The following is a 7,746-nucleotide window of genomic DNA, read 5'->3' as shown; positions in this document are numbered from 1 at the left end:
GCTCTTCTTCTCCCCAATTCTATTCAATACCTCCTCATTAGTTATGTGATCTACCCATCTAATCTTCAGCATTTTTCTGTAGCACCACATTTCGAAAACTTCTATTCTCTTCTTGTCTAAACTATTTATCGTCCACGTTTCACTTCCATACATGGCTACACTCCATACAAATACTTTTAGAAACGACTTCCTGACATTTGAATCTATACTCGATGTTAACAAATTTTTCTTCTTCAGAAACGATTTCCTTGCCATTGCCAGTCTACATTTTATATCCTCTCTACTTCGACCAACATCAGTTATTTTGCTCCCCAAATAGCAAAACTCCTTTACTACTTTAAGTGTCTCATTTCCTAATCTGATTCCCTCAGCATCACTCGACTTAATTCGACTACATTCCATTATCCTCGTTTTGCTTTTGTTGATGTTCATCTTATACCCTCCTTTCAAGACACTACCCATTCCGTTCAACTGCTCTTCCAAGTCCTTTGCTGTCTCTGACAGAATTACAATGTCATCGGCGAACCTCAAAGTTTTTATTTCTTCTCCATGGATTTTAATACATACTCCGAACTTTTCTTTTGTTTCCTTTATTGCTTGCTCAATATACTGATTGAATAACTTCGGGGATAGGCTAAAACCCTGTCTAACTCCCTTCCCAACCACTGCTTCCCTTTCATACCCCTCGACTCTTATAACTGCCATCTGCTTTCTGTACAAATTGTAAATAGCCTTTCGCTCCCTGTATTTTACCCCTGCCACCTTCGGAATTTGAAAGCGAGAATTCCAGTCAACATTGTCAAAAGCTTTCTCTAAGTCTACAAATGCTAGAAACGTAGGTTTCACTTTCCTTAATCTTTCTTCTAAGATAAGTCGTAAGGTCAGTACTGCCTCACGTGTTCCAACATTTCTACGGAACCCAAACTGATCTTCCCCGAGGTCGGCTTCTACCAGTTTTTCCATTCGTCTGTAAATAATTCGTGTTAGTATTTTGCAGCCGTGGCTTATTAAACTGATAGTTCGGTAATTTTCACATCTGTCAACACCTGATTTCTTAGTGGTTGGAATTATTATATTCTTCTTGAAGTCTGAGGGAATTTCGCCTGTCTCATACATCTTGCTCACCAGATGGTAGAGTTTTGTCAGGAGTGGCTCTCCCAAGGCTGTCAGTAGTTCTAATGGAATGTTGTCTACTCCGGGGTCTTTGTTTCGACTCAGGTCTTTCAGTGCTCTGTCAAACTCTTCACGCAGTATCATATCTTCCATTTCATCTTCATCTACATCCTATTCCATTTCCATAATATTGTCCTTAAGTACATCGCCCTTGTATAGATCCTCTGTATACTCCTTCCACCTTTCTGCTTTCCCTTCTTTGCTTAGAACTTGATTTTCATCAAAGCTCTTGATGTTCATGCAAGTGGTTCTCCTTTCTCCAAAGGTCTCTTTAATTTTCGTGTAGGCAGTATCTATCTTACCCCTAGTGAGATAAGGCTCTACATCCTTACATTTGTCCTCTAGCCATCCCTGCTTAGCCATTTTGCACTTCCTGTGGATATCATTTTTGAGACGTTTGTATTCCTTTCTGCCTGCTTCATTTACTGCATTTTTAAATTTTCTCGTTTCATCAATTAAATTCAATATTTCTTCTGTTACCCAAGGGTTTCTACTAGCCCTCGTCTTTTTACCTATTTGATCCTCTGCTGCCTTCACTATTTCATCCCTCAAAGCTACCCATTCTTCTTCTACTGTATTTCTTTCCCCCATTTCTGTCAGTTGTTCCCTTATGCTCTTCCTGAAACTCTGTACAACCTCTGGTTTAGTCAGTTTATCCAGGTCCCATCTCCTTAAATTCGAACCTTTTTGCAGTTTTAATCTACAGTTCATAACCAATAGATTGTGCTCAGAGTCCATATCTGCCCCTGGAAATGTCTTACAATTTAAAACCTGGTTCCTAAATCTCTGTCTTACTATTATATAATCTATCTGATACCTTTTAGTATCTCCAGGGTTCTTCCATGTATACAACCTTCTGTAGGAAATGCCAACAGAGTTTTTCTGCAAACTATTGTGAATACCCTTCTTTTTTTGTCACAGGCAGATCTGGATGCAGGAGGATGTGAGGAAACAGACTGTATAATTTTACCTTCAAATTGCTACTCCTTTACTATAAACACCATAAATCCGTTATAGAAAATAGTGCACAAAGGGCAGAACCAGCAGAGGCTACACTGTTGCTAGAATCCTCTCCACATCCTCAATGTCACCCTCTCAGGATGTATGAAAATTGCACCCAATGAAATTTGCACCCAACCAGAAATCTGTGAAATTTGCATTCGGTTTACCTCGAAACTACCCGGTCACAACGCCACAGCCGATATGGACCCCGAGTCCTCCCTCGCCCACTTCGTCTGGCTGCAGTGGCGTGCTTTGCATCCCTGTCCAAGCCGCGTTGACGCCACCACACAAATGACCAATGCGAACAAAATAAGCTACTGCCAGAAGAATAGCAAGAGCGCCACTAATTGTCTACTTAACGCACTACGATATTTCCTCTTACATATGCATTTGTCACTGGTTCTACCTGTTTTAGTGTTTACATCATACCTTTCCTTCTTTTATGATGCGTATCTACATCTAAATCTACTCGTACGTGGTTGGAATTCACACTGAAGTGCTCGGCAGAGCGTTCATCAAACCTCTATCACACTATTTCTCTGCAATTTCATTGCCTAACAGTAAAATGTAAATGTCGTGTGACTAGGGTCTCACGTCAGGTAGACCATTCGCCGGGTGCAAGTCTTTCAATTTGATGCCACTTCGGCGACTTGAGCATCAATGGGGATGAAATGATGATAATTAGGACAACACATCAACGAGTCTCTGAAGGAGAAAATCTCCGACCGGGAATCGAAACCGGGGCCTTAGGATTGACATTCTGTTGTGCTGACCACTCAGCTACCGGTGCCCAGGTGCCCAGTGTAGGGAAGCAGCCTACTCACGCCTTATAAAATTCTCATCAGTCTTTCTATTGTGTGCCAGCCAGTCCGCTGTAACTAGCTCTGACGTCATAAATGTTGCGCAATACTTTAAAAATCAAGTAAATAACCTGAAACGTTTCTAGCATGTCAGGAGTGTTGAATATCAGTTCAATAACTTTAACCATTTTCGAAATTTGGACATTTTTCTGTAAAAATCACTGGCGCAACAGAAAAGAGCTAGACACTTAAAAATTTACATTTAGATTCCTTTTGCATAATAATTATAGTAGAAACAGTATTCTGGATCTCACAAATTAAAATTTTAGTTGAAATTCATGATTTTCTGGTTTTTGTCTTAGAAATTAAGGAAGCAAGATAGATTAAGTAGGCGAATAAATAAAGCTAGGATATTTAAATTTAAGTAGAAGGGAGATCCGCTATAATCATAAAAATGTGAGAAGTTTCAACAGAATAACTATAAAACTATAGCTATAGCGTATCTCCAAAGAGCAAGTTCAGAGCTCGTCTACTGCGTGTAGTGTAATTAAATTAATTCTCTCGCCCAAAATATTTGACTTAGCCACGTCAGACTTTTATTATGATTACTTACTTGTGTGCTGATTGTACAATTAAATTGAAAGCTGCATTGGCCATCAGAAAAGGAAGCAATGATTTATTCGATAACTTAAAGTGGAGCATTACTAGCCCAGCGGCTAGTCGGGAGAGCGTTGATCAGGCGTTCCCTTAGCGTCCGCACTGCGGCTTTATATGTAAGAACGCTGCGAGAGAGGAGGAAGGCCCCAGTTCTCTCCAGACGCTGATTAGCGCAGCACCTGTGCCGGGAGTCGCGTCGCGTCGGTATCGTTGATATAAACAGCCTCGGATGCAGTAATAAGTTACTCGGGATACGCGTAACCATGAAATCGTTTTCGAGTGAAGTGTTAATTTTGGGATGACGTTAATGATCTATCTGTAGTTTGCGTATGTCGTATTTTCACGTGCCGCCGCAGGACAGACATTCTACCATTATTAGCGTGGCGTTTGATGAACATTATCATCCAATTATTGCGAGAATTCACTTAAACATTTCATTTTAACAGTTATAGTTGCATCAGCGCATTAGACTCTGAACTGCTCTGGTAGTTGGATTGTGTGGATTCTTTTTGGTCTGTGACTTTGAGAATATAGTGAACATTTTAGAGAGAATGGTTTTTGATTATGAATCCCAGACAATCTCCTAATTCTTCAGAGCTATAAGCTGTAGCTATGAATGTATTTCTCAGATGAAGTGGGCACTAGGAATTCTAATTACAGGCTTCACGTTTTGCTAATCACTTTCTGGTTGCCAATATTGTAGTTAGAGAGCCAGTGTTGAGAATGGCAAACAACAGCATAAATACAAAACATTTATTCTATTATCCCACCCGTCGCCCCACACCAGGTGCCCAGGAAAGACGAATACCCGAGGCTTCCTGTATGAGTGTAGGTGAGTGTCAACAGAACATTTTTGTAATCGGGGGAGAAAGTTGCAGTCATAAGTTTCGTGACACGATCTCGTCGCAACGACGAATGCCTTTGTTTTAATGATTGCCACCCCAACTAACGCATCATATACGTGGCACTCTCTCCCCTATTTCACGGTAACACAAAACGAGCTGCCCTACTTTGGACTTTCAATGCCCTCCGACAATCCAGTCCGGAAAGGATCCCATACTGTACACCAATACCTTAGCAGAGGGTGGACAAGCTTGGTGTAAGCAGTCTTTTTGGCAGACCTGTTTCATTTTGTAAGTGTTCGGCCTATAAATCGCAGCCTTTGGTTTGCTTTCCCACAACAGTATCTATGTGACGTTTTCAATTCAAGATATTCGTAATTGTAATCCCTAAATACTTGGTAAAATTTACAGTCTTCAGATTTGTGTGTTTTATTGTGTAACAGAATATTAGGAGATTGATTTTAGTACTCAAGTGTATGACTTCACACTTTTCATTATTTGGAGTCAATTTCCGCTTTTTGCACCATACAGATATCTTGTCTAAATCATTTGCAATTGGTATTGGTCGCCTGATGACTTTAAAAGACGATAAATGAAAGCATCATCAGCAAACTACCTAAGGGGACTGCTCAGATTGTGTCCTAAATCGATTATATAGATAGGGAACAACAGAGGCCCACCAACTTTCTTGATGAACGTCAGATAGTACCTCTGTTTTGCTACGAATTTTGACGTTCCTGACAGGAACTCATGAATCTAGTCGCATAACTGAGGCGATACTCCACAGGCATGCAATTTCATTAGAAATATCTTGTGAGGAACGGTGTCAAAAGCTTTCTGAAAATATAAAAATATAGATTTAATTTGAGATCCCTGTCGATAGCACTCATTACTTCATGAGAATAAAGAACTATTTGTGTTTCATAAGAATGACATTTTCAGAATCCGTGTTAACTGTTTCTCAGTGGATTGATTTCCTGGAGGTAATTCATAACGTTTGAGCACAGTATAATTCTTTTCCAAAATCCTACTGCAAATCGCCGTCTGTGACATGCGTCTGTAATTGAGCGGATTACTTCAATTTCCATCCTTAAGTGTTGGTATCATCTGTGTAACTTTCAAGTTTTTTGGTGCGGATCTTTCATCGAGCGAGGGGTTGCATGTGATCGCTAAATATAGAGCTCTTATATCAGCATAATCTGAAACGAACCTAACTGGTATACAATCTGGACCGGAAGACTTGAATTTACTAAGTGATCTGAGTTTTTTCGCTTTACGCACGATATCTACTCCTAAGTTACACATGTCGGCAGCAGCTCTTGATTCGAATTCTGGACAATTCACTTCGTCTTCTTTCGTGAAGGAATTTCGCAATACCGGATTTAGTAACTCCCCTTTACTACACTTTTATTGCCAACTTTACCATGCAAACTCTGCCTTAATAGGAAAAATCATTATGTCTTGTCACCTTATTTTTTATTTTTATTTTTTTGTTATGTAAACTATGATGTTATGTAAGTCGTGATGAATGCTCTGTCCCTTTAAAGCGTATCTTACATAGTAAACAATTTTATAATGATCATGCATTTTGCACTTAGCAACAACGACAATGATAAGCAGAATAATTCAAGATTACTACTCTTACACCATTCATGCTAACTGCAAAGAGAGGTGATGGAGATGTTAGTGTCACTAGTGTTGAGAAACAGCTGAAACCGCTAAAATTTAAGAAAGCTTCAACACTCAATGAATTCCCTATCATATTCTTTCCCAAATTTATGGCTGAGTGAGTCCCATTTTCACCATAATCTACCATAGATACCTTGAACCGAAGATGATGTCCAATGGTTGGAAGAAAGCACAGGTTGCTCCCATATACGAGAAGTATATCTGAAGTGAACCATAAAAACTAGCCTCCAATATCCTTGAAAGACATGTGTTGTAGACTCTTAGAACATATTCTGAGCTCAAACGTAATATGATAACTCCTCCATGCCAAACGGCATGGATTCTGAAAACTTCAACCATGTGAGTAGGGGAATAAAGAGAGTTCTGGGACAGTTTTAATTTATTCAAGATGGCTGCCCTCCCCTCACCTGTCCCAGTGCCCCCTGGTGTAGATGTGGCAACGTTGCACTCATGACATCACTTTTTTTAGCTTCCCAGAAAATAGACTGTAAATATGAAGAAGAAATAAATAAATAAATGTCAATCATGTGATGCCAGGAGGGTGGAGGCAAAGGAGAGAGTACCATGAGATGGAGTGGTAATCAGACCTTTTTTTCGTTGTGGCGACATCTTTTAACAAAATTTCAAGATCTCACCTATACATTGAGAGTTGGTCACCACAATAAAATCACCTGTATTACCGAATTTATAAAGTGATACGTAGTATTAACCTGATATTTACAACTCCTATATGCTACTATTTGGTTGCCTTAAGAGACTTCATAGGTGACGAAACATTAGACAACGTTAAGAGTGTTCGCAAGTGAGGAGGCATCCTGTGACAGAGGTAGAGCATGCTCTTGGCACTCCATCATTAATCAAAAATGAATTTAATATCCCAGTCCTGTGATGTAGGATGTAGCAGGTGTTAAGCTGATAGGAACAGATTTTTTTTTACTAAATCAGAGAATACTTACAGGACATATGACCTGTGCCATACTATTGTACAGCATTTTCACGCAAAGAATCAACAATTAACGATATCTTACCGATGTGAAAACGTGTGTATGCGGCGATTTCTTCTGTCTGTAAAACCCATGAAAGGAAGGAATCTACGTTTTGGATGAGAAATTAAAAGTGTATGGAGAACAACATCCCCATCTCAGACTGGGTAAAGTGAATTTTTTAAACTGTGGAGTCGATGTCAGGGGTATACCTGCAGTTAAAACTCTACATGCAAGCTATGCCTGCTTGTCTCACCATGTCCTAGGAGTTAGCGATGCTGGTCCATGGCCAGCAGCAGGTGTGGTAACAAGTGATCGGCCAACTGGAAGCATTGGCTTAGTCTGTCACAACCAGCAGGTACAAAGAAAGGTTTCAGCCAGTTAACTCCTCAGGTACACAGATACACTCAGTAGATGTAAAGGACTAGCCTGGAGGTGACAGGTCGGTATTTTCGTCTTGAGATGCCGTATTCAAATAAGATGTTGTTGTTGTGGTCTTCAGTCCTGAGACTGGTTTGATGCAGCTCTCCATGCTACTCTATCCTGTGCAAGCTTCTTCATCTCCCAGTACCTACTGCAACCTACATCCTTCTGAATCTG

At 40.0% G+C, this 7,746-nt stretch overlaps 1 pseudogene; it reads right to left on the bottom strand.

Annotated features, from left to right (window-relative positions):
* Positions 1-6,945: 6,945 nt before the first annotated feature.
* LOC126261368 (U2 spliceosomal RNA) lies at positions 6,946-7,112 on the bottom strand (annotated as a pseudogene).
* Positions 7,113-7,746: the final 634 nt, after the last annotated feature.

The sequence above is a fragment of the Schistocerca nitens genome, chromosome 5 (genome assembly GCF_023898315.1).
Source record: "Schistocerca nitens isolate TAMUIC-IGC-003100 chromosome 5, iqSchNite1.1, whole genome shotgun sequence".
NCBI classification, from domain to species: domain Eukaryota; kingdom Metazoa; phylum Arthropoda; class Insecta; order Orthoptera; family Acrididae; genus Schistocerca; species Schistocerca nitens.
This window is presented reverse-complemented; position numbering and strand designations above follow the sequence as displayed.